Source organism: Miniopterus schreibersii (assembly GCF_964146895.1).
Source record: "Miniopterus schreibersii genome assembly, chromosome: 1".
NCBI lineage: Eukaryota > Metazoa > Chordata > Mammalia > Chiroptera > Miniopteridae > Miniopterus > Miniopterus schreibersii.
Genome location: NC_138101.1, coordinates 6071049 through 6098792, shown reverse-complemented (window position 1 = coordinate 6098792; position 27744 = coordinate 6071049).

The window sequence follows — 27744 nt, the reverse complement described above, 5'->3', positions numbered from 1 at the left end:
TCAGTAGATGCGCCAATGACTTCAACTCTCCAAGGCATGTTTGACAAATACTGGCGTTGTCACAGTCCTTAGGGTCGCAGGGTTAGATCGCAGGCTAGCAAAGACAAGCTCTTTTAATTTTTTGTTTAAATTGGCATCTCTTCGAGTTCAGAGGGTTCTTATCCGATCTCTAACATGTGATAGAGCTGAGGCCAATTTAATTTTACCTGACATCTGTACCATGAGGTGATGAGCTGGATAACAATGTGTGTTGATCAACTCACTGGGTCATAAGTACCTTGAATCTTTTTGCTTTCTGATCACCACAAAGAGAGGCAATTCAGAGCACTGCACTTCCGTCACAAACATTTGCTAAGTCCAATTAGATGATTTCCTCTCTCTGCAAGACTCGTCTATTCTTCCCATTCAGTTACATAATTTTTATTCCACACTTTTCTTCTCAAGGGAGAGACCTGAGCTTTCTCATTCCATCTTAGCCTAAGAGGCACTGCAGACAAAAAAAGTCTAATAAAAGGTTATTATTAGTAGAATGAGCTTGGTACAATGAGACCCTTTTTCAATGATGCTGCAGATCTTTAGTGAAAACTCCCAAACACACCACACACACACACACACACTCAGTGCTTGGAATATTTGAATTTCTTGTGAAAAACCATATTTTTTGTATCTAGATACACATAGAGACAAAACAGTATGCGGTTGAGGAAAGAGCCAGCATCTGTAATACACAAGCATCAACTAGAATCATTCCAGTACAAAAGTTTAAAAGATGTGGTAAACAGAGAGGCTACAAGAATTTTCTCTGGACCTTGTTCAGATGACTAGGGCAAGATCGACAACAGTGAAACTTCCAAAGTCACTCACTACACACCTGGCACTGTACCCAATATCACTAACATCATTGTCCAAGACACTGCGTAGTACTGCCCCTGATCAGCAAAAATCGGGGCTGAGATTTGAACCCAGAGCTATCAACTGCCAAAGCTCCAACTCTCTCCCTTCCTCCAAGTTGCCTCTCATTTCCAGGCTTTGTCTCCATTTTGCAGCCCTCGAAAGAGCTCAGCTCTCTCGTGTGGCACCGCTTCTCAGAATGATATTCCAGCTGCACTGCCAGTCTCCAGATGGGGAGTAACCTTCTCCCTTTGCATCTACCCTTGTGTCTCCCATTCAGTGCTGACAGGTAGCAATGGTCCCTCCTTTCTGAAAATGTCACTGAGCTGTCTTCAAGGAAAAAAAGGAGATGCTGACATTCTACTTTTTCTGTGACTCCCTGGAGGAACATTTAATCCTCATGACCTTGTGGCTATTTAAAAAGAGCCAATCCCCAGACCTTGTCAGGTGGTGACAGCCAGCATTTTGTCTAATGGGTCTGAAGGTGGACATGGTTCGCAATGGGGAAGGGTAACATCTGGCTAATGTTTAAAAAGCAAATGGGGTTCCTCAGTGATTGTTATTCAACGGTATTCAAAGGCATGTTTTCTCCGCATTGTTGTTTACAGGCAAAAACAAATCCCAAGCACAGATACCCAAAATCTACACTGTTTTTATGATGAGCTAGTGAGATGCTGCTTTCTGCTAAAATATTGGAAGAGCTCCAATTTGATTATTATGAAAGCAAAAATGGAATATTGCAGAATTTTTGAGAAATATTAAAGCCTAATAGCTATGGATATTAATAACTGTCACATTATGTTAGACAATGACCTTGGTAATTTATGTTATCCAGTTGTATCCACTTATGTAAAATGATTCCCCATTTTACAGATGAAAAAACTGAGACTAAGTGAGAGACCTAGGACTGGGGCTGCTGTGAGAAATGTTTGTCACCTGCCTGTGATGTGGTCGGTATAGAAACTTTTACAGGCATTTGACACTGCCGTGGAAACTAAGCAACTTTTCATTTTTCTAGAAATTTATTTTTATTTGTCATATTTTAGAAAAGTATCAGTCCGCAATGGATTGTAACTTAAAAAATAAATGTGTCCTTCACCACAGAGGGTTTTAGAAACCCTTTTCAAAAAACTAACTCTGGAATGATGGTCATATTGGTAGGAAAAAAATAGATTCAAATGACTCTGCCTTGCCGTTTCATGATTAGTCACTCCCCAGCAAAGTGGCTGGGCTTCGGGGCGTCTGATGGGGCCCGGGCACCTGTATTATTTAAAGCTCTCCAAAGCATGTAAGGCCTGGGAGGGCAGCGTGTTTAGTCTGTCTTGTTCACTGATACATCCCAAAGGAACAGCGTCTGGTCCTAAGTAGGTGCTTAATGACCAGTGAGTATGGGAACACATAACTCCTGGCAGAAAGGCGTGCTTGAGAGCCCTTACTTTCAACATGCTCCTGTACCCTCAAGATTTTGCCTTTAAAGACTGAAGAGTCCCATCAGCTTCCACACTAATAGGTAAAGAAAACAGATAAATGATGATGCTCGGGATTATGAAAGAGCAACAACTGTATCACACTTCGCTCATCCTTTCACCAGATGATGCTCCTGTGAGTTGCTCCCATCGTTTGGCTGTTATAAATAATGCTGCTATCAACATGCACGCACAACTTTTGTGTGGACATATGATTTCCATGTCTTTTGGGAGGAGACCAAGGAGTGGAATTGCTAGGTCATATCTTCTCCCTGCCTTTGAGTTACCTCTTCATTTTGTTGATGATTCCTTAGAAGCACAAAAGTTTTTAACTTGGATCAAGTCCAACTTGTCTACCTTCTCTTATACAGTTTGTGGTTTTGATGTCATATCTAATAAATCATTGCCTAACCCACGATTATAATTTATTTCTGGTGTTTCCTCCTAGGAGCTGTATAGTTTTAGCTCATACATTTATGACTATTAAGTACTTTGAGCTAATTTCTATGTATGTCATGAGGTAGGGGTCCAACTTCATTCTTTTACATCGAATGTGCAGTTAACCCAGCACCATTTGTTGAAGAGATAGTGATACTTTAATGTAATAAAGACAAAATCAGTAACAGTGTCATGCTGAGCCATATAGGAGCCTGAGGTAAAAGAAAACATCAGAATACTGATTCATTCATCTTCATTTAAAGTTTTGATATTTTTTCACCATGAATTTTTGGAATCTTTTCAAATTTGGCATCTGAGGCAAATGCCTCATTCACCTCACCCTAGTCTCAGTCCAATAACTCAATCTGAACATATCAGACCTTCCCCATCCTCACTCCTACCTGCCTTCCAACCACCTGCATATCAGCCCACCATGCCTCAGCTTTTATCACTAATGATTCGGATTTGTTTACCTGCACACACCATGCTGTGTCAGGCATCTGTCATCTGGATCATACCTGGCAAAAGATTACTCACTTTCCACTGCCTAACTCTTTCCCATCCTACAAGATCAAGTGCCAACCCCTCCAGAAAGACTTGAGTGAACTTCCAAGTTGGATCAGATGCTCCTACGTTGGCCTGTGTTCCAGCAACACAGCACTTACATTACACTGTGTGATAATCATATGTCTTCTCTCCCGCCCGACTGCAGCTCTTTGTCCTTATGTCCAACTGTGCCTTATGCACCTGGACATTCCCAGATCCTAGCACAGCACCGGGAACATGAAAGATGAGGAAATAAATGTTTGTTTCACAGTTTGTCTAAATGGGGAGACAGCAGGGAGAAAGCAGCCCCATCTGCTTAAAGTGAGCAGAGAAGGTTTCTTCAAGGAACCTTCCTGGTAAGATGACATGAACTAAGCACCTGACACAGGAGGCCTGCCTGCTGCAAAGTGGGAGAGAGAGTAGAGACTGCACCAGGGGCAACAGCCACTTGTCCACGCTCCCAGGATAGAAGCAGGGATCCCAAGACTTTATTAGAAGGTCAGCCCCAGGTACAGAAGGGTTATACACAAATTCAATAATGGAAACCGATCCTAGGGATCTATAGGTGAGGGAAAGAAGTGTCTGTCTCCAGGTAGTGCAGAAATGAGCAAAAAATAAGGGCAAGCCCTCACTAAGCTCACTTCATTTATTCATTCATCCATTCATTCACTGGCCAGTCATCCCAAAAACATGTATGGAGCATCTTTGGGCACTGGCCTTGGCCTCAGAATATAGGAGTCAAAGATCAGGTTCTCACCCTAAAGAAGCTCATAATCAAGTAGAGTGCTGCAGACCTACTATGTTCAGGGTGGGTTGCCAAGAAAATAAAGGTGTTCACAACAAAATCCAGTCTTCAGTGGTTTTGGTGGATTCTTCCATTTGCTCCCCCAAATCCACTCTCCACTTTTACCCAACCTGCTGTACCATGGGAGGCTGAACATCTCAGACTACACCATTGGGCGCCCTTGCACACTGGCTTCCAGCTGGATTTGGCCAATACCATGCACAGCAGGAGATCTAAAGGTGGGCAATGAGCAAGGGTGACATTTACTACCATTGCTGTGGGGCTGCCATGAGCTGGTTTTGTCCAAGGTGAGGAGTTTCCTTAGGAGGTCTATTCCACACAGCATTCACTGTTTTCTGGTTATCTTTCCCCTCTCTCTACTCCTTCCGACCTACTAAGGGGATTAGATTTCGTAGCATTGTCATCTCAGTGTTTTTTATAGTTTCTCTAAACCCCGCTCCCAGCTTTATTAATAGTCTTTTAATAAATTCTTATCAAATTACTCTAATGTGAGTGTGCCATCTGCTTCTCACTGGGACCTCAGCTGATACAATAAGCTCCTAGGGAAGACGTGACAAGAACATGATGAGCAGAGAATGGATGGACGGAGGGATCCCTTTGGACATGTGAATGAATATGTATGGCCACCCTCCAGAAAGAAAGCATGTGGAAGAGTCAGAGCCATGCTCTGGGACTGTTTGCACTCCAGGGGGCTGGACTAGTGCACTGACTGAGGGTATCTTGGAGTCTACCTCTGAAAAATAACAGATTCAAAGGGCAAGGGAAGGTTTCCTTCTGCCAGAGAAATGCCTAGAGAACGCTGACTGTGAGCCTTCTGGGCATAAACAACAATGAAGACTTAATGAGCTTAACCCTTTAAGGTTGGTCTCCCCTTCCCATGCCTTCCGGGGGACCTCAAAGCAAAGGAAAGGGCCTGTTGATACACCTCAAGTTGAGAGGAAAAGGGAAATAAGCTGTTTCCTACAAGTTGTAGTATATATCATCAAATAAAAGGACAAAATTGAGCTCTGCCAAGTCATCAAAGACACAAAATGATTTCCAGGCCTATAAAAGTTGCCTGCAACCTGACATATCTAGAGGTCGTCTAGAAGATGTTTCTAGCGCGGGGAGCACACTAAAAAGAAGCATGCATAAGGCTCTTAATACCATGTCCCCAAGCATTTAAATCACACCCACTCACATCTCCCTTTTTTATTTCATCTCCCTCAAAAAAATCTTAGGAGTATTATTTGGTTTCTTGTGTTGGCTTCCTGAAAGGGAGTATAGGTATATGCTGATGAGTACTGAGTGCCTAACAATAATATTTCACGTTGAAAACCATTGCATTTAGCATCAGGTATTATTATTCCTCGGTCTCCTGCAAGCATTGCTAGCATAAGTTGGCCTCCCGAAGTCCAGGAGGCTCTGCAACACTTTGAGTATGTGAACCCACAAAGCCAAGGGCAAACTTTTGGGTCAGGGAAAAGTCTCAAGTGTCAAGTGCTGCCCCAAGGCTCCTTGGCAGCCTGCCACCCAGAGGCCCCGGGACATATACACAGTGGTACTTCGGTGGACCCTGTCTCCTGCCTCCCTTTCTTTCTTTTTTAAATATGTCTTTATTGATTGCAGAGAGAGGAAGGGAGAGGGAGAGAGAGACAGAAACATCAATGATGAGAGAGTCATTGATCAGCTGCTTCCTGCACACCCCCAACTGGGCATCAAGCCCACAACCCGGGCATGTGCTCTGACCAGGAATCGAACCACGACCTCCAGGACACTAGGTCGATGTTCAACCACTGAGCCACTCGCGCCCGGCCGGGCTCCTGCCTCCCTTTCTTGCCCAGTCGATTGCTTGACCAAAATTCAGGAGTTTACCTTAATCCATTTTCAATTTCATAGGCTGACTTGGGCCCATTGCTCTTCTTGACTGATTGTCAGTCACTGTATTTGCTGCCTCTGTCAGACTAGAGTAATCCACAAATTTGATAAACTGGCATGACTTAAGTGATTGATAAAAATGTTAAATAGACAGGCAGGGGAGTTCTGCAACCCCATCCTGGCTACTCTTCTTTTCAAACTCTGCTCTTTCTCCCTTTGAAGTTCAGAGCCCAGGACTGAAAGCAACATTACAGGTGTGGTCTACTCTGTGCATAACAGAGCATGACTCCCACCTCCCTCATTTCAGTTCTGTGCTTCTACCAACATAGACTAAGAACAAAATATTTCCCTACTCCATCACTGCTCCTCCAGCCAATGAAAGCACCTCAATGACTTTTATCCTGCTGATGTTAAGTGACATCAGTCTTCCTTGTTGGTTTCCTTTTGGACTTGAGTGTAGGCTATGGATTCCTGTTCAGATCCGCCTCATTATGTTCAGCCTGTTCAGGCTTATTAGGGTCTTAGAACAATGGATCAGGCACAAGGAACCTCTCATTCTTCAACTTTTGTCTGACTCCTTAGCACCATCCTGTTCCTACTTCTATCTCTGCTTTCTAGTGCCAGCACTATAAACTGCTTCTGGGTCTCCCCAGTGTTCTCTAGACTGCATATGTTGGAACTTCTTCAACACAGAAAAAGCCTGAGGTTCACGTAAAGGCCCACACCCAGGCTCTGACCCAAACCACTCAATCACTGTCCTAGGCAACACAAGGCCCAGCAACAAAAAGATAGGGAACTGAGTCACATGGCCAGGGGACAGGGGCTAGCCTGGTCTCCACACTAACACTATCACAGGACGATATGGGCAGCTATGGTACAGCAAACAAAGGATACACCAGAAATCTTCCTGCCTCCCTCTAGCTTCGGCAGAGGTTGGTCATTGCTCCCCAACATCCATCTTCCTCTTCTCTTAAGAACAGGTCCCCATTTTTAGCAAAGCACATATGGCCTTCCAGAATTAAGACAGCATTCCCAGCTCCCTCAGAGCTAAGAGTGGTCATGAGACAAAGTTCTGACCAATGACATGCAAGAGATTGGGGTGTTAAGGGACTTTCAAAAAGATTTTTAAAGAAATGGGGTACAAGAGGCAGCCAATCGATGATGTTTCTCTCTCATCGATGCTTCTCTCTCTCCCTTTTCCTTCCTCTCTCTCTAAAATAAATAAAATATATATATTTTTTTAAATGTGACTTCTGGGGATTAGTGCTGAGTGACCAAGTAGAGGGGCTCCTGTTTCCAACAATGGGAACTGCTCCTGTGCATGGAGTGGGTGGGACATTAAAAGCTCTTGTCATGCCCAAATACCTTCCACTGGGTATTCAAATGGAGATATTAAGCATTCAAACTTGCTTCCATTATCCCCAATTTACAGGAGAGAAAACTGAGGTCCAGAAAAGTTAAAAAAGCAGGGCTCACACCCACGACTGTGCAGACCCAGCTGGTTTCACTAGACGAGGTGATTTTAAAGCTCCCCAGCTGCAGAGGTGAGGCGAGCACCAAGTGAGATCCTGGATCTTAAACTATGATTATTATGAACATAGGATTATGAACATATTATGTCTGAGGATGGGCCAGGCGTGGAACCCAGAGGATTCAGGGAACAGAAAAAAACATGCCCAGCTCTGCCTGGTGCTGGGTCCACTGCATGCCAGGGTCAGTCACATTTCCCGAGATGGGCTGTTCCAAAGCCGAGCTACACACCATCACCTGTGAATGATTTTCACCGCTTTGCTAAATAATGTATCTCCATGTAGACAGAATGGGTCCACAGGCTGCCCAAGCTTCCCCGGCTGGTGTATAATTTACAGAGTGGTGCTCGGCCTCCCGCACAGGGAGAACTGCGGGGCCTGGGCACCTGCCAAAGTCGAGAAGGGCATCAGCGGGAGTGGGGAGGAAAAGCAGCTCGGCAGCGGAGTGTCTGAGACACAAAGGCACATGCTGAACCTTGGCTCCCAGGGCAAAGCGGGGTGGGCGGTCCAAGGGTCGGGCTGCCTTGAGCAGGGCGTGAGGCTGGGGGGAAGCGCGCGGTTACCAGTGTTTCCAAAGCCTGAGTAAAATATTATCCACTCTGCGCTCTTCCTCGTGACAGCTAGAACTTCAGGAGCTTTTACTGTACGCTTGACGCTCCCCTGCGTATGTTCCCTTTAGTCCGCAGAGCAGCCTGGGTGGTTCCAGGGTATTTCCATTCTGTGTATGAGAGGCTGGGGCACAGAAAGAGACCCTTTGCATGGAGTTTGGGCTTGCCATTCTGTGTTCGGGGGAGCTTGCCCGTTGGGGCTAGAGCACAGGTTCATGTCCATGAAAAAGAAAAACATCACCCCAAAAGATCCAGTCTGCCCCAGTTTTCGACATTGAAGAAGAGACAGAAAACCAAGCCTTGTGAGGCAAGGGGTAGATGGACAAGAAAAAGGGGGTGGTCATCTTCTTTGGAGTTCTTTTTTTAAAGTATATTTTTATTGATTTGAGAGAGGAGGGGGGAGGGAGGGAGGGAGGGAGGGAGGGGAGGGAGGGAGGGAGGGAGGGAGGGAGGGAGGGAGGGAGGGAGGGAGGGAGACATCAATGTGAGAGAGAAAATTGATTGGTTGCCTCCCACATGAACTCCTACCAGGGATTGAACCCGCAAGCTGGGTATGTGACCTGACCAGGAATCGAACTGTCGACCCTTCGGTGCACAGCATGATGCTCAGCCAACTGAGCCACAGCGGCCAGAGCTGGAACTCTGTCCCGTAAGCTGAGATGTTGATGTATCTAAACATCCTTGAAAGAAGGCGGAGGAAATCGGCCCTTGCCTCAAGAAAGTAGTGGATGGGGCAAAGCAGGGAGACAGCCACGGGGAGCCCAAGGCTGCTGTTAGCTAGCAGGTCTCTTATAAACCAAAAGGTCCAGTGGTGCACTGCCATTCAGGACTCATTCCCTTCTGTGACTTGGGAGGCCTGACAACTGCTCTTACCGCCCTCAGTGGTACCAAGGGGAATGAAGGAGTGAATTTTGGTCCATCTTGGACACGTGTGAAACTAAGATCGGAAACCTCTGAAGAGAGCTTTGTTGTCAACAACAATAATGAGAGCCCAAAGGGATGGGTGTGTCTCCGGGATGAGAAGGAACCTTGCCCTACCCATGGGAGCTCCCCCATCCATGACCATCCAAGGCCAGTGAGGACTCAATTTCATTAAAGGCCCTGGGGCATTTCTTTACCTGTTCAAAGATGAGTGAGGCCCATTGGAGAATAGAAACGGAAGAGCCTCTCACCCAAACCTGGAGGCTGCTCTAGGTCAGGCAGCTGGGGTCCCAAGGGAAGGAAGAAAAATAAATTAAACTCCTTCATCTGGAAAATAAATACTGAGTGGCAAGTGATCGTATGCACTGCATGAGTGAGTCAGGGAGGTTTAATTCTCTAATTATTGCCTCCAGTTTCCCCATGGAGTTAAAAAGCAAGTTGGTAGAGAGAGATAATCAGGGCATTAATACTGTGGTTCCTTGGCTTATCTAACTTAATGAAATAATAAAAATATCCTCTGAAGTACTCAGTTCTGATTTTTTTTTTAATAGAAAGAGAAAAAAAAATATTTGAGAAAATATTTTTATCTTGCACTTGATTCAAAACAAACCCAGACATTTACTGAGCACCTACTATGAGACTGTGTTCAATCCTGAGTCTTCAGTGCTCAATGTCATAAGCTCAGCTCAGGAAGCACTAGCTCTGGCCTCCATGGACAGGCCCCACAGCACATGTTCACCACCTAGAGTCTATGACTTCACTATATTCTATTGGAAAGATTGTGTCTGTTAAGCTAACTATATGTATTAAGTAATAATTAGTTCCTTTTCAGTATATAAAATTTTCAGTAAGAGTTTCTGTCAAAAGATAAACTTCTTGTGCTCATATTGAGTCAGTAAAATCACAGCTAAAACGTATACAGCCCCTCAACAGCCATGTACAGAGCGAGCCTGCTGTGTGCCAGGCACTGTGGGGGTACTTGGAAGAAGAGTGAACAAAATGTTTAAAAAAAAAAATTCAAGGTCCTCAAATAGTATAAATTCTAGTGCAAAAGTAAAGCCAAAACAAATTTACAGAAAAATAAATAAAGAGGTAGAGTATACTGTATATTATAGATGCTATTAGAAAAGGAAAGCACGGTGAGAGAGATATCCTTGGAGATAAATAAGGGGGTACTGAATGGGGGGGTCGGTGATTTAAAATAGAGTGAATCTCAGAGGGAAGGGAGAAGAGAAGGGACAGGAAGAGATTAACCAAAGAGCTTATATGCACATCTTGTTAGGTTATACTACATCCCCAGCACCTAAACTAGTCCTGTGCCCAGAGGGGATGCTTGATGGGTATTTGCTAAACAAAGGGAGGGAGGGAGGGAGGGAGGGAGGGAGGGAGGGACGGAGGGAGGGACGGAGGGAGGGAAGGTGTCTCTTGAAGGCTCAAATTCCTAATGCATAAAACCCATATTGGTTGGCATATATGCATAACCATTGGACACAGACAATAGTGTGGTGAAGGCCTGGGGAGAGGGGGTAGAGGGGATCAAAGGGCTGCAAAAGGGGGACATATGTAATATTTTGAACAATAAATATAAATTTTGAATAAATAAATAGATAAATAAATAAAATAGAGTGGCCAGGACAGGATTCATGGAGAAAGTACCACCTAAAGGAGGTAAGAGTGAGCCATGTGGATATCAAGGAATGTGGATTCTAAGCAAAGGCTGGAGCACCAAAGCATCCCTGAAGCATCAGGGCAACCGCCCCGCCCAGTGCAGCAGGACAGAGTCCAAGGAGAGAGCTGTAGATGAACCAGCCAGAGAGAAGGCTGAAGGAGAGATGGTGAAGAGCGGTGCTGGGCATCGGAAGGACACTGCCTTCATCACAAGGGAAATACAGAGCCTTGAAGGATTTTCAACCAAGAAATGGCCTGATAAGAAAAGTATCATTTTCCTACACTGTGTACCTTTATTTAGCCTACTTATGAGACATCCAGCAGGCTTTCTGGAATATTGAAAATACCTCAAGCAGTTTCTAGGATCACCTCTGGGCTACAGGAAAGGTCCAAAACCCAGGTTTGGTGCCAACATTTTATTTTTTTTTTACAGAGAAGAAAATGGAAACTCAGAATGGTCAGTGAAGTAGCCCATGCCAACCCCTGAGTAAGGAGCAGGCCTGGCTGGACAGTGAAGCCAGAGCACTGCTCCTCCCCACCCCCACCCCCACGCCAATAACCACAGTGAATGACCAAAGAAAGACCAGTCTTTGTGTCTTCATTTATTTTTTTCAGCTCACCTTTGTTAGCCAGGCACCTTGTTAAATGCCTTACAAACATTATCTCTCTTAAGACCCACAGATACCATAATAAAACAGTTGTTCTTCTCAGCTCATTAATAAGAGGGTTGGCTGCACTTATTTGAGGCGCACAACTAGAACACAGTGGAACCAGGGTTCGATCCTGGCTCTCCCCACTTGACTTCAGAGCCCCTCTTTATTTGTCTCTGTAGAGGAGGGTTATAAAAGCATGGAAGCCAATGTCATATTTATTTGCCTTTCTGCATTACATTACACAGCTTGACTTATTTGTGACTCTCACTGAGACTTTCAGTATGTTGACTTAAACTCACAATTTTTGAAATAAAGTTTAGTGAGGAAGGAACATCAGTATATAGGACCTGTCAGATAGGATTCAGTCACAGATCTTGTTGCAGCCAGGGAAGACAGTCTCCCAGGAAGAAAAACTTGACTTTCAATGCCTAGATCAAGGTCACCCTCTCTGAGGAGCTTTCTCTGCTCCCTTCCTCAAATGGGAAGAAAAAGATCTCTCCAGACCTTCATAATTGTTGGTGCACAGTTAGGACAGCTGTCCTGTAGGGAGCCCTTGCTGTGGACCAGGCATTTAACCCCATAATCTCTAAACGTCTCAGCAGCTACAATCATTACCTTGATTTTACAAAATTATACACGAAGCATCAAAGAAGTTCAGGAATTTTCTTGGAATGACACAGCTAGTGAGTGGCAAAGCTCCACTCCACACAACCTTGGAAACCCATCCTGTTGCACTGACAGAGGAGACTTGGATTCAAGTCCATTTCTAGCTGTCAATAAATAAGTGCAGAGAAAGCAGAGAGTATACATCTTGTTAGGTTATACTGGATCCCCAGGACCTAACCTAGTACTGGCCCAGAGGGGATGCCTGGTGGGTATTTGCTGAAGAAGGAAGGAAGGAAGGAAGGAAGGAAGGAAGGAAGGAAGGGAGGGAGGGAGGGAGGGAGGGAGGGAGGGAGGGAGGGAGGGAGGGAGGGAGGGAGGGAGGGAGGGAGGGGGAGGGGGGAGGGAGGGGGGAGGGAGGGGGGAGGGAGGGGGGAGGGAGGGGGGAGGGAGGGGATGCCTCTTGGAGGCTCAAATGCCTAGTGCATAAAACTGTGATTTCATGCAAAAGTTGAACTAAATAACAAAAGAGAAAGTGCTGAAAGTGTTTTATGAGCCACAAAGGCCTAAATGATGGTTATTCCAAACCTGAGATGCTATGATTTGACCTTTTGTTGCTGTTATGTCCATCCCTTTCCTCTCCTAATAGCCTGTAAGTAAGTTACAGTGTCTGATGGGACATTGTGTCACCACGTGATCTGATGAATCAATCATCAAGAAGCTTTTGTTTTGGAGATGATACAAAAGGAGTAGAAGCATTAAATCAGAATAATTATGCATCACTCAAAAAGCACCTATGTACTATACTCTAGGGGAACTGGCCCTTTCAATAAACAAAAGTCATCACTTTCAGGAGTCTGAATCCTCTCTCAAGTTCAGAATTTCAGACTTGCAGGTCATTCTTCTTCAAAACCCATATTGATTGGCAGAAACGACTGAAAAATCAATGGATGCTACATGCTGGATGGGGAGAGACTGCAAAACAGAGGATTATCCTCGCTCAGGAAGAGAGGAGATAAAGGGGAATTGATTGAGGGTGTCAGGCCAGTCCTTTCATCATAGCTGGGGGGACTCAGAGCCCTGGGGGGGGAGGGCAGGCTGCCATCCTAGCAGCACAGGGTCCCCTGCAAATGCTTTCTTTTTACATATAAGGTGGCTAGAGCTGCTTAGGAGGCCCCAACTGGCTTCCTGTTATCCTGCAGGGACTTGGCTGGTTTTCTTCCCGAAAATCATACTGTCAGCCTTCACGTGCTCTCTGAGTTATCTCTGGGAAAACCTGCTTGTGGAGAGGAACCTGGTTCCTCAGCCTCAACCCACCCACTTTTTGTTACTGCCACAAACAATATGCACAGGGGACTTGTTTGCCTCCTGAGCATGAAGATGGGGACCCACAGCAGCTGTGGCTCTGCACAGGGTGGTCTCTGATTCATCTCCCCAAGCTGCGTGTGTGGACCTGCCCAGTGGCCTGGTGGCCCCTGGCTATCTTCTCTCATCCCTGCCATGTCCCCTGGGACCCAATCCCTGGCTGTTTCCATGGCCTCCCCTCTCACCACATACCCCTCTTCCCTCACACCCCATCCTTTCTGAATTCCAAGCCATTCTACAAACCCCTCATTTTTTCTGGGTACTGGGATTTGTTTTGATCAGTGATGGTAAGACATGTAGACATGAAAATGACTGTCTTAAGCAGGAAGTTTATTCACATTTCTCACCCACACCACAGCCAGCCAGGAGCAGAGAGGAGGGGGCCTATGGGCAAATACCTTCACTGTGGGTTCCGGGAAGGCTGAGTAGGCAGATGCAGAATTGGCGAGTTTGAGTAATTCAGTGGGTTCTGGGACACAGTTGTCCCTAGCGGTCTGTGCCTACCTGGGGGGGTTAGAGGAGGGGAATAGTGACCTGGTAGGAGGGGTTGGGGTTGGGGTTGGGCTGTGGACTGGCTGGTTCGCATATGGAAAGCACACTCACAGGCCACCATCTCTAGGAATTAGCAAGCCCTGGGAGGGGCAGTCCCTTCAGGTCAGCAAAGCCCCAAGGTGTCAAAGCATCAGAAATACAGAATAAATATATATAATTACATTTGTCAGTTATGCCTCCAGAGTTGAAATAATACCAAAAAAAGAGAGAGAGAGAGAGACATGATTAATATACCCCCCCCAGTCTCTCAGGCATCCTGGAAGACCAGGTCTCAGACCTGTGGGCACCCCGAGTAGCACCCCTAAGTATTGTGAAATCCTTCGTCCCAATTCCCAGCTCACCTCAATCAGCAACTGAAGGAAACTTCTCAGGACTCACCTGGTTCTCTGAGCCTAGTACTCCCCTGGCCTTCTCAAGGAGGTTTTAAAAGCAAGAAAGACAAATCCCTGCCCTTAAGGAATGGTCCCTTCGCTGTTCAGACGACATCTCAAAGGATCACGAGGGGACACCGGGCAGGGCTTGGGAGGACCCAAGTCATGAAAGGAACACAGCCTCCCTGTACTTGTTTCCCGTGGCCGCCTTAACCAGTGCCGCAAACCAGGGGGCGGGGAGGTGGGTTGCTTAAAACAACAAAAAATTTGTTCTCACAGTTCTGGAAGCCAGAAGTCTGAAATCATGCGTTGGCAGGGCCATGCTCCCTCTGGAGTTTCTGGGGGGAAATCCTACTTGTCCCTTCCCGCTCTGGTGCTACTGGCAAACCTTGGCACTCTTTGGCACTCCTTGGCTTACGGTTGCATCACTCCAGCTTCCACCACCACCTTCACAGGGCCGTCTCCCCCTTGTGTCTGTGTCTTCACGTTCTGCTCTCCTCTCTGTATGTGTGTGTCCAAGTTTCTCCTTCCTATAAAGACACCGGTCACTACAGAGGGTCTACACAGACCCTATTTCCAAATAAAGTCATGTTCAGAGGTATTAGAGGTTGGGGGGATATGATCAACCCACAAAGCTCCCCATAATGTGTTCAACTAGCCAGAAGAGAAAGACACATACAGAAATAACCTGTTTACTTTTTTGTTTTTTTGTGTTTTGAGTAAAAATATTTTGAAAAGATCCCAGTACCCGCATCTTGATAGAATGTAAAGTTCTTTATTCATTGTTTCCATCTTCTTGTTTTCCTCTCAATACCCTCTCTTATGTCAGATGTACTTTCTTTTGTGACTAGGTGGCACCTCTGCATCCCTGCAGCATGCCAACCAAGGTCACTATGGAAACCAAGCAAAGAAAAGCTGATCACATCTCATTTTGGGGAATGCTGCCCTGTAACAAACTATCAGTGAATTCTGTGTTTTAAGAAACCTCTGTCTTAGTCGGTTGGGCAACAATAACAAAATACCAGACACCGGGTGGCTTATAAACAACAAACGTGTATTTCCTACAGTTCTGGAGCATGGTGTCCTCACATGGTAGAAGGAGCGAGGAAGCTGGGGGCGGGGGTCTCTTTTAAAAGAGCACCAACCCCAGTCATGAGGGCTCTACCTTTATGCCCCAAGCACCTCCCAAAGGCCCACCTCCTAACGCTGGGCATTAGGATTTCAGTGTATGGATTGGGATGGAGGGAGGCATTCAGACCAGAGCTGCATCCTAAAGAGCCACAGTCTAAAGAACCAAAGTTCATTTGCAAAGCAACTGGAAATGTGAACATTAAACTGAGGAGTCCTGCCGGTGTCAGAGGCCACGCTGTGTGTTTGCCGCCCGCATCGTTTTCATCGCCTGCACACAAAGGCAGACTCCACCCCCCTGCCTCCATCACCGCTGGGTGGGCCTGTGACACTGAGTCTGGACAAAGAAACACGGGGAAGTGATGTATGCCTCGTTCAAGCCCAGTCCCTAAGCCACCTCTCGTGTCCTTTCGCCTCTGATCACGCAGAGAATCCAGTGAAGAACCCAAAGCCCCGGGAGAGGGCAGATTCTCCCCAAGGAAGGAGGGGGACCTTCCGAGGCACAGGGACCCCACACGCAGAGAGCGAGAGAGGCCTCCACTGGGTTGTCACAGCGGTGAGATAAAAACCATCGAGGGCTAACCCTGAGATGGGGGGCTTGCTTTGTACGTAGGCTAACATACCCTGAACGAGTGTGGGGTTCTAGAAAAGTCAATGTTATCGGCTGAACTTCATCCAAGCATGGAGTTAACCGGAGGAGACAAGACCAGGCTTGTTGAGTTGGGATTTACATGATCACACAGAAGAGACCAGTATCCTGTGGCCAGGGGGCAGCACCGGCAAAGGTGTGGAGCCTGGAAAGTTTAACTAACGTGGCAGGGAAAAGGGGGGCAAACGTCGGTTGATCATGTGGGGAGGGCCGGGGCGGGGCGGGTGGCAGTGAATGGTTGCGAGCAGCCTTAGCCAGCTAGGGCTCAGAGACGACGAAAGGGGGTCGGCCCTAATGCGACAAGCAACAGAGGGCCACTGAAGATGACCGAACAGGTGACCAACGTGATCAAGACGGTGCGCCCAGAAGCCGGCAGGGCAGCCACGTGCCAGGGGCTTTGAGGCAGGTGGAGGCAGGGAACCCCGCTAGGAGGGCACAGCTGAGGGATGAGGCGGGATCCACCTGCGGCAGGGGCCCGGGGTGCAGAGGAAGGCACAGGGAACATGGCAGCGATGACAGCTTTGACTTCGGGCACCTACTCTGTGCCAGGTAATTTACACACACCATACAATTTAACTCTCCAAATCGTATGTGGTGGGGCGACGGCCCTATGTGACAGCTGAGGAAACTGAGGCCCAAAGAAGTTCAAGGCTACTAAGTTATTCAATGCCTGAGCTGGGACGTACACAAGGGCGTCTGAGTCCAGAGCCTTCTCCCTTAACCACCACACGGAGATAGGAATAGTGAGAAAGGAAGAAATCCAGGCGCCCTGGCAGGCTGACCTCACATAAACCCTCCACAGCCCTCCATCCGCCTGCACCCTCCCTCCCACTCCCAGAGGACAATGTGAGCTTGGATAGCAAGTTCTGGATCGTTTCTATTACCTTCGAAGCATCTGCCCAGATCCCATAATACATTATTTTCAGTAAAAGGTGAAAATGCGGCAAAAATGGAAATTCCTGGCCAGGCGGCTCAAGGCCATCAGCGCAGGTGCCCCATTAGCTCTAAGCAGAGCCTGCCCAGGAGCGAACAGCCCAGGTGCAGAGCTGCCCAAGGGAACGAGCTGCTCTCGCCTTGGAAGGAAAGGGTCAGCCCCGATCCTCTGGCCAGGTTTGCAGCAAATCAACCAGAAACTTTGCAAAGTTATCCCTGAGGCTGCGGTTCTCAGCCTTGGCTGCACAGCAAAATTATCTGAAGGCTCGGGAAAGATTAGCTTAATCGGAATTTCTGGGGTTGAAGCCCAGGCATTATATTTTTGAAACTCTCCCAAGGCGATTGATTCTCCAGCATAAAGAGGGTTGAGAAGCAGCACCCTTGGATCATGCCGAGCAAAGTAGCTGCTCATATACTGTTTGGGAACCTCACGCAACAGTACTCATTGGGCCCAAATTTATTTACCCGGCCTCTCTCTCTGCGAGGAGCTGTGCTGTGCTCTGGAGATGCAGAGATGAAAGACGGGGTCTTGTCCTCACAGAGTTTACCATGGAATGAGCGAAACAGGCGACTATAATAGGATTGTGGAGTTGGTGTTAGAACAATTCTGAGTATGGAACATGGGGAAGGAACAAAACAAAAAAAGAATCAGTCTTGGGGACCAGAAAGGACCTTAAACAGAAGTCAACAGCTGGACTGACTGTTACAAGAGGAATGAAAATAAGCCAGGTGAGTAGAAGGTTGGGAACAGCATTCATGACCGAGAGAACAGCTTGCAGCAGAGAGCAAAGAGGGACCTAAAGAAATTCAAGCCAAAGGGAGCACTTGGTGCATTTGAGGGGCCCTCGAGTGGGGCCAGAGGCTGTGGCAGGAAGGGTAGACCCCTCAGGGCCTGGTGTGCCGGGCAAAGAGTACTGGATTTTTGCTGGAGACAGAGATAGCACCTCTGAGAAGGTGTCTGGGATCAAAGCATGAAAGTGAGGAAAAATGTGGGGGCCCATAAATGCCAAGGATGTATACTGGTTCTATGTGCTCATTTGCTATGTCAATAGGTAGCACTATGGCACACTTACCACGCGTGAGGCCCTGTTCTAGGCACTTCACCTTCATTCATTCAATCACCGCACATATTTATCGGCCGTCTCCAGCTGCGGGCCACCCACCAAGCCCCAGGTGCAGAGAAAGCACAGTGAACAGTCAGCATCCCCCCTCCTGGTGAAGTTCACATTTCTGAAGGGCACAGAGGAGAACGACTGGCGGAATAAGTGAAGTGGAGAACTGGGTGCTAACACATGCTGAGGCAAAAGTAAAACAGGGGGAAAGAACAGGACTATTTGAGGGGCGATGGTCCTCCCACGTGTCGACTTGTCTACATGTCAGCAGGAAGAACAGTTTGTGGATGTGATTAGATTTCATCACCAGTTGCCTTTAACTAAAGGAGACTGTCCTCTCCAGTCTGGGTGGGCCTGACCCAATCAGGTAAATGTTGCAGGAGCACATCTGAGGCTTTCCTGAGGGAGAAGAAATTTCCCGTGAGAGGGTGACCCTACCCTTTCTGGTGGCCAGTCCCGTGGATTTCAGACTTGCCTCGCCAAACCTCGCAATTGCATAAGCCAATAAATCTTTTCATATATAGTTCCTGCTGCTTCTGTTTCTCTGGTTGAACCCTGAGGGATATAGGGGGACGCTGTCATTTTAATTAAGGGAGGCCAGATGGATGGCACTGAGAAGGTGATATTGGAGAAAAACCCTAGAGGTGGCGAGTGAATGAGTGAGCAGATATCTGAATGAAGGGAGGGGACATTCCAGACAAAGCAACCACAGATGCAGGGCATTCTTCCATTCGATCCTCGTAGCAACGTTATAAAGTAGGAATTGATATTATTGTCAAGAACCGTGGAGAGTCTAAGATTTTTCCCTGCTTGTCAGCTTACAAGTCAACCTGCTGCACATGGAAGCTGGCAGGAGATGTGAGACTCCTGGCTCAGAAACAAAGGATGTTACTCACAGCACTGCGGGTGGCAGGAGCTTTGTGTGTGCTTCAGTTACTCTAGCTCTCCCCAGGTCCCACAGGGACCATACAGGTGGGCCCCCATGGATGCTGTGTACACTGTGGACCTGTGTCACAGTGGAGGAGCCTGAGCTTAGGAAACCGCAGTCCTTTAATGAGGCCATTGGCAAACCTGCCCAACCTTTGCCTCAGAGAGAGACATTATCTTTATTATACTGGTCCAGAAACAGCTCCACCCTGACAACTGGAAGGAGGCACTATACCATCCAAGGCTATTTACTATATAAATATACTTGAAAAATTGATCAAGAATAAAAGTTGTTAGCAGTAAATAAGAAGGTCAATAATAAATGAAATGAGATTGAAGAGAGAGAGAGAAGGGGGAGAAGGTCATATCACGTAGAGTCTTGCAAATAGGAATAAAACTTTGGATAAATAAAGGGTGTAAAGTTGGAAAATAGCATAACCACCTTGCATTTCTGGAATGTCACTCATTGCTATGTGGAGAATAGAATCAAGATCAACAGCAGGAGAAGTGGAAAGACCAGCTTGGAAATCAGCAGCCTAGTCCAGGTGAGACACGGTGGTGATTCGGACTAGAGTGACATCAGGAGATCTGAACAGAAGTGAGCTAACTCAAAAGCATTTTGGAAGACAAATTAATAGGACGGGGCATTAAATTTAATGTGAGCAATGAAGAGGTACGAGGATAACCCCTAGGTTGCAGGCTTGAGCAAATGGTCACTTATTGAGTTGGAAAAGCCTGGGAGGGAGGCATATCTGGGGAAGCCTCAGCTTTCGAATTTGAACATGCTCAGTTGAAGACGCCCAGGAGCTATTCAAGAAGAGCTACTGAGACAGCTTTGAAATGTGAGCCTGGACAGGAGAGAGGCTGGAGGAAGTGTGAATTGGGGAATCTTTGGTATCTAGATTTCTAATGCCTGGGGAGGTGCAGAGCGTGGACAGAAAAAATGAGGAGAGGCGGGACTACTACCCAGGGTCTTCCAACACACACAGATTGGACGTAAGCAAATGGGCTGCCAGAAAAAGGCTCAGGGGAACTTCTGAAGAGCTAGCAAAAACCCGGAGAGTCTGAGGTCACAGAGGCCCCGACACACTGTCCTTTGGATTCTGCAGGATGGAGACCACTGGGTAAGCATAGGGAGGGCAGTTATCAGGGGAGTTTAGAGGGGTGGAAGGCGATGGGTGGGCGCATGATAGAGCAGGTTGAGAAGAGATTTGGAGACAAATAAATGACGGCAGCTTGTGGATATGTATCTTTCAAGAATCCTGAATATAAAATGAAAAAGAAGGTTGGGTAATGCCTAGAGGGCAAGTAGAAGGTCAAGGGTTATTTGAAGGGTCCAAAATATAACAACAAATTGAAGAAATAAAGAAGCGCGAAAGTAAACAGTGGAGTGAAAGCCAGCAGGAGATGGGGTCTAGACCTAAGAGCTGAAGCCGACTTGGAAAGATGTCCTGGGATCAGAGAAGCAACACGGGCGATGGGCACAGGTGGGGATGAGGCTGCCATTAGGGGTGTAGGAGCTAATCTCTGCACTCGCACCAGCCTTTGCCTCTGCAGACCTCTTCACACTCACCCCCTCAATCAATTCTACTCTCTGGAGTCAGTCCTTACCCCCACTATACATATAAGGAAATTAAGACTCAGACTGGCTCAAGCAACCTGGTTGAAATCTTAGAAGATGTTAATAGCAGAATCAGTGTTCAAATCCAAGTCTTTGGTTTCTAAATACAGCTCACTCCCCACCCCACCCTCCTCCTCTCTCCCTTCTTTCTCCCTCCATCTCTCCCTCCCTTTATCTCTGTATCTCTCTTCCTCCCCTGCTCTCCCTCCCTCCCTCCCTCCCTCCCTCCCTCCCTCCCTCCCTCCCTCCCTCCCTCCCTCCCTCTCTCACATTCTTCCTCTGTTCTTTCTTTTTTCCTGCTCTTTTCCCTGCCCCGCTGATTCTTTTCTGAATGCCAGCCAGGTCTTTTAGCAAAATCAATCTTGGAATTAGTGTACTGAAACCCTTCGACACACTCCTCTCAGCCTGGGTTTTACATCCTATCAAAGGATAGATACGCTAGCAGATTAAAGCTCTTTGAAGCCTCCCCGGGTTTGATGCCTCAGTTGTTTGGAGTTAGGGACCTCTCAAGCTCAGGATTTCAAAATATGCCTTCTTTTTTCTTTTCAATTTTGTTGACAATTTCTATTAGCGTCCCGCTCTCTCTCTGGATTGCACCCATATAACTGCGTGAGAGGTTAAAGAATGCATTTGCCAAGGTTGGAAGCAGACTGGAGCCTCTCGAGTTCCATGCTTCACCCTAAATTCCAAACTTGCTTATGGTTCAAATTCATTTACTCTTGGCATCAAAATCAACATGTTCTTTTTCTTTCAAAGGCATTTTAAGTGGCCTTCAAGGAAAGAACATAAGCGGCGTACAGTAAATAATTCATCCAACTATCTTTCATGAAAGAAAACAGGTACATGAATAAGCATTATGTAGGTTGCATTTTACTTGAAATTCACCAGAAAATAATAAAAGGTCCAAAAGCTAGACTGAATTTTCATAAACGCTAAACACATCAAGTTCCAACCACCTCATTAGTATAAAATAATACACCAGCCTAATTCACTTTGGGTGCTCAAGTGGAAAACTTCGGTACAAATAAATTATTTGTATGAAAAGATATCCGCTCCATTGCCCTAAACGGTACTCTTGTGGCCCAGAGTGTTAACGATGCTCCCAACCGCTTCTAATGACACGCTCTAAAATCGCGCTGTTGTTTAAATAAAGACAGAGGGCTGTTACCAGGGCTGGGAATTTCCCAGCCCAGCAGAAAGGGGGCATGGATGCAGAGCTCGAGGAGGGCTCCAACCCTGGATCCGCCTTATTCGGCTCTGTGACCGTTTCCTCATTTTCTAAATAACAATGATAAAAGTAATTTTTATAAAGCATTTTTTATGTTTTTATTGATTTTAGAGAGAGGAAGTGAGAGGGAGAGAGAGAGAGAAACATCAATGATGAGAGAATCACTGATCAGTTGCCTCCTGCAAGCCCCCTAGTGGAGATCGAGCCCACAACCCGGCACGTGCCCTGACTGGGAATTGAACTGTGACCTCCTGGCTCATGGGTTGACACTCAACCATTGAGCCACACTGGCTTTGAGATAAAGTAATTTTTAAAACTGCCTCCCTTAAGCTTGTTGTAAGGGTTCCCTGTGTGAAAGTGAACAGTACTGAGTAAACACTAGGTGTTACTGCTCTTGAACTTTTAGCTTCTCTGCACCCACCCCTATGTTGGTGCTCTGTCAATGCTGGACTCTGACTTGGTCTTCAGTGTAAGGCAGTTGGCTCACTAAAGCAGCACATTCTATGATCTTCACTCTGCTTGTGCCCCATCCCCTTCTTCAAGTGCCTAGATTTGAAGCAAGTCTTATACAACATGGAGAGAACTCAGAGGTCGCACTATCTTCCCTCCTTTTTCAGATGAGCAAACTAGTTTCCAAATAAAGGAAGTTACTAGCTGGCTCTCCCTCAGCTAATTAGGATAATTTCTTAATGCTGTGTTTCTGTGAGCAAACATGAGGTGAAGGGGACATAGTGTGACATGCACAGCACGTCCTCTATAATTTAGGCGAGTTTACAGGGGCAGGCCAGGGAAGGGCTAGAGAGCTCATTTGGTGGAAAACAGCCAATATCTCATCACGGCTCGATGCTTATTAAATTTCCCTCCAGCACAAACCACCGCTGGAGGTGCTGAACAGAAGGGCTTAAAATAAATACAGTCACAAGTCTGGGAGATGTGACAAATATCTAATCACTAGAATGCCAATGAGGATAGATGATGCAGCCATCAACGTGCCCTACCTGAAGAGCCAAATTAGAATGTTACTAGAAATTGCATAGACTTGTTTTCTTCAACAACAACAAAAGAGGAAAGTCATTTGAGCCATCAACTGAAGTCTTTATGTATAGCTAGTTCTGTGCAGGGGACTGTAGAAGAATAAAAGAATAATAAAGTTATATAATATCTAAGAGACCTCAAGGACTTTATGATTAGTTGAAAAGATGAAACACAGCCTTAAAAACAGAGTAACAATGCAGTAGATCCTAAAGAGACCACCACTGAAATGAACAGGAACAGAGGCTGCTTGGGTTATTCATCAACAGACAATATATATTTTACTCATACAGGGCACTGCATGAAGCCCTTGAAATACAAAACATTAAAAAGCATCACCTTTGTCCTCAGGATGGTCATACATTGCTTAGGAGATGGCAAGTAAATGGACCATTGTCATAGAATACAGTGCTACAGTAATAGGAATATGCACAAAGCACTGTGGGAACACTAAAGAAGGGTACCTACCACCAACTAGGGAAATAAGAGAAAGCTTCATGGAACAGGTGACATACTAAATGCTGAACATTAATATTTTGGAAGATCCAGCCATGAACAAGAACCTTCCATGTGCCTGAGCCTCATGGGGAAGAGGCGGAGTTGAGGACCAGGAGTCAAATTCCTAGATTTGAAAAGCCACTCTCCCAGGATTTGTTTGGTTGGTTGTATTTGAGGGAATTTCAAAAACTTGCCTTTTCTTCTCTAGAGAAAAAATGAATATCACAGAGTACAGACTTTAAGCCATAAACCAGAGAGTAAGAAAAAATAAGTAATGACAACTGCTCTCCTTCCCTGAAGGAGATAAAAATCCAGCCAGCTGGTGAGAGGGGAAAGATATGTCATGTGTAGACCCTAGGACCTGAATCAAGAGCAGGATCACAGACAGCAGCAGATGGAGCCTCCAAAAGAAGAAGGCAGCCACCAGAAAGCAGTGAGAAACAGGGTCCAACAGAAGCCCACCCACAATACTGAGGAGACTCACCATCCCCCCAGCAACTTCCATCACCCTGGACAACAAGGTAGGAGGCAGAGTGAAGCTGACCAACTTGACATTCTGAATCAGCCATGGTTAAATCCAGAATTGACTGAGCTTGCTATGAAATGACAAAATAACTTTGTCCACCATAAGCAAAAATGGGGCTTTTGAGAAAACCAGAAATAAGAGAATGGAAGCTCATAAAGAATGTAGGCAAAGGAGAACAGTTAGATTTTTGCACATCAGAGTTAACCAGGTGAAAAAGAACTCAGGGTGTGAATATTTTGTGTGCTGAAAGCACACAGAGTGTCAGGTCCAAGTTGGGGAGCCTCAGGGAGGGCAGTGGGAGCCTGCACACCTTTCTCCGGTGGGTAAGGAGCTCGGGCCTTATCCTACAGATGATGGGAAGCTGCTGAAGAGTGTTCATCAGGGGAAGCCACGTCAGACTTGCTTTTGGAAAACATTTTAGGTGCCTGTGTATGGAGGGTGAAGTTCAAGGACAATTAAAGACACACAGAGAGCCCCTTTGTGAAGGAGGTGACATGTGCGCTGAGCTGTGAAAGTCGGGCATGTGGATTGGTAAAGGTGACTGGGAGGACTCAAACAAGAGTGCCAAGTGGGGAGCTCACACAGAATGCCCAGGAAGGAAGGTGGGCATAGCATGACCACAATCATGATCTCAAAGAGGGAAGTTAGAACTCAAGAGTGTTGGCCACAAGCTGCCATTTCCCCCAAAGTCTGAATGCCAGAAAACTCAGCATAATTTCAGAGCCCTGCTTTGTTTAGGTCCAAGACTGAAAAACTACTCTTTCAGTTAATAAAGGTTTACTGACACAGAGCCACGTTCCTCCATTTCCATGTGGTCTGGGGCTCAGTTGAGTAGTTGCAGCAGAGACTGCATGGCCTGCCGGGCTGACAAGATGTCCTGTCCAGCGCTGCAGATAAAGTTTGCTAACTCCTGCTATAATTGTCACATGTCAACTTTAATATCAGATGGTCAGGACTCTGAATCATGTCATCTCTCTCACCCATGAAATGCAGAGCCAGCACTGAGAAACAAGAATCCTGGAGGTACACAGGTGAGCAGATTTGGGCTAGAGTTCCACATCACACCTTACTAACTGTGAGACACTGGGAGCCTCTCTGAACCTCAGTTTTCATATCTATACAATGGGGAAAAAATAGTATTTACCATATAAAGCTGTTTTGCGGATGAAATGAGGTAATATAACTTCATTAGCATGGTGTTTGGTATGTGAAAATTACTCAAAAAATGTTAATTATGCTGATTTTTGTTAAATTGTCTACTATTTAGCTACTGCTAAAAACCTTGCTGAGAGAGGAGAGATTTATGGAAGATCACTTAGAAGACAAGTGGTCCATCTTTTTCCCTGGGTTGTTGTTCTTCAATTTTTGCTGATATTCCACCTGCATCACAATCATTGGGAGTAACTGCAAGAAACAAATGCATATTTATGGGCCCTCCTAGGGCTACTGAATGAGACCTTCTGAAGTTGAGGCCCAGGAAAATGCATTTACAAGCTCCCTTGATTCCTGTGGCAGATAATGTTTTAAAACCACTGTTTCTAGAGAATAAAGCATTTTCTACAGAACCCAGGTGCAAGGTTGAAACCTCCAGTTTTAATGTTCTGTGTTAATTTTAACAAACACAATATAATAACATGACTTGGAAGTCATCATTTTATGGATACTAAGGCTTCAGATGAGGCTAAAAGATGTATTTAGGTTTAAAATTGAGTCGATTGCAAAGTTATTAAGTTTAAAAAAAGTGTAAGAGTTGTATATCCATGGAAAACTAGTGATGGTAGCTCTAAATGATATGAATAGAAGGAAACTGCCAAGAGAGCTCCTCCATGAGCTGTGACTCAATTTAGCCACAGCAAACGCACAGTGCATCTCCCCGGACCATTCATTTCACTCTAAGATTTGTGCCAAAATCTTATTTTTATATGAAAACACACAGGGGTCTACTAAGCAGTAGAATGTGATATAATAGAACATAATATACAAGACTCCAAAGAAAGTTTATGCGCTTCACCCCAGATCCAGCCATCCCACTGTCCTCCTAACCCCCCAACACATATAAATTCTCTGTGCCCTGTTATTAGCAGACTCGGATAAAAATATTTGAACAAAAGTTGGAATGACACAGCTCTAGGACCTCCTGCTTGGAACCCCCTCTCCTCCCTGTTCAGTCAAACTGAAGGACGTGTCTGTGAGAGAAGCAATGCAAGACGTCAGTAGCCATGAGGAACCAGAAGCCGTGGTGTTTGCCGCCTGTGAGCACAGCTCCTGTCCGGACCACACATGGTACTGTTAGCATTGCTCCCTCCGTGACCACTAACCGTGCCGGGCATCAGGCTTGCCAAGGAGCCTTTAAAGTTTAATTAGCACCTTCTCCTTTCTCCCCTGGTTTCCTGCCTACAAGATTCTCCTAGGAACCACTGTGGGCATGTCATCTCCTCTGCTAACGGGATTGAATTTACAGATCCTTCCCAGGCTCCTGAAGGTCAGCTGGCGAATTTGTTAATGTCTCAGGCAGATGTTTGCCCCACAGCCTGTAGCAACTTCCTGAACCAAAATTTGAATAATCCTAAGGTCTCCTGACCCAAAGTCGATGCCCAATGCCCCCTTTTCAGATCTCATTTTCTTAGGGTAAGTTCTGCACAGTGACTGCTTTTTTAAATCAAATTACTAGCTTGTGGATAATAACACTTACCCAGCACTTCCTAGCTCCAAAGTGATATAAAGGCCTTCAAGTCCATTTGTCTATTCGGTGAATTTTCCGTCCTTAATAAAAACAAGTTTCAGGCACTAATTTCAAATGCTGATGCAGTCGAACCCGCCTCCTGGGAGCAGGTGCACTAGATGCATGTTAATGTGCCAAACCAGGACTGGGGTGGGCAGGGGACTTCAGAGGCTCCGGATGGGGAGCTAGCAGATAAAGGTTCCCTTTAGAGATTTCCGACTGTGGCCAAGTCCTTTCACCTTGGTGTTTAGTCACCTGGTATGTAAAATGGGGATTATAAATACGCCTCGGCCACATCCCAGTTTGCTGCAAGAAATAAGTAAGATGACGGCAGTGGAAATTATTTATAATACTATGGGTAACATGCATTCAATATTACTTCCCCCAAGAGGTCATTTTCATCCACATTTGGGGTCACTATGGATAAATCTAGAGGTTTTCCTCCTTCACTTCTCAAACAAAATGTTTCAAAGGTCCCTTGTGCTCCGAAAGGAAGGGGAAGGGAAACCGTTAGCTGTGCATTCGCTGAGGAGTAATAGTAACTGACGCTGAGCACTGACTAAATTCCCCACAGGGTTCTAAGAGGAGGGATATGATCCTCAGGGCACGCTCATGAAATAGCATTATTGTGTCCATTTGACAGATGAGGAAACTGAGGCACAAATGCCTTTAATACCTTTCTCATATTTACTCAGGAGAGGAAGAGCCTGTTTTCTTAACCAACAGTTTCTTATATTAATCCAGGAGCCTTTGGAGATACTTTTCAGAGAGTCTGTGAGATTGAAACTATTTTCATAATGTGAAAGCATTACTTACCTTTTACACTCTTGCAAGCCTGTCATGGGCTTTTCCAGAACCTGCCTGACATGTGATTGGATACAGAAACATGTAGAAAAATCTAGCCATTGTCTACTAAACCAGAAAAGATTTGTAGAGATGCAAAACAATGACATCCTTTCCATTATTATATTTTGTTTTGGAAAATATAGGTGTGTTTTTTTATTTAAAATGTTATTGATTTTAACATGCAATGCATTTTATTGTTATTTTTAATGAATTAATAAATGTATCTTTTTTTTAAATGCTGTTTAAAAT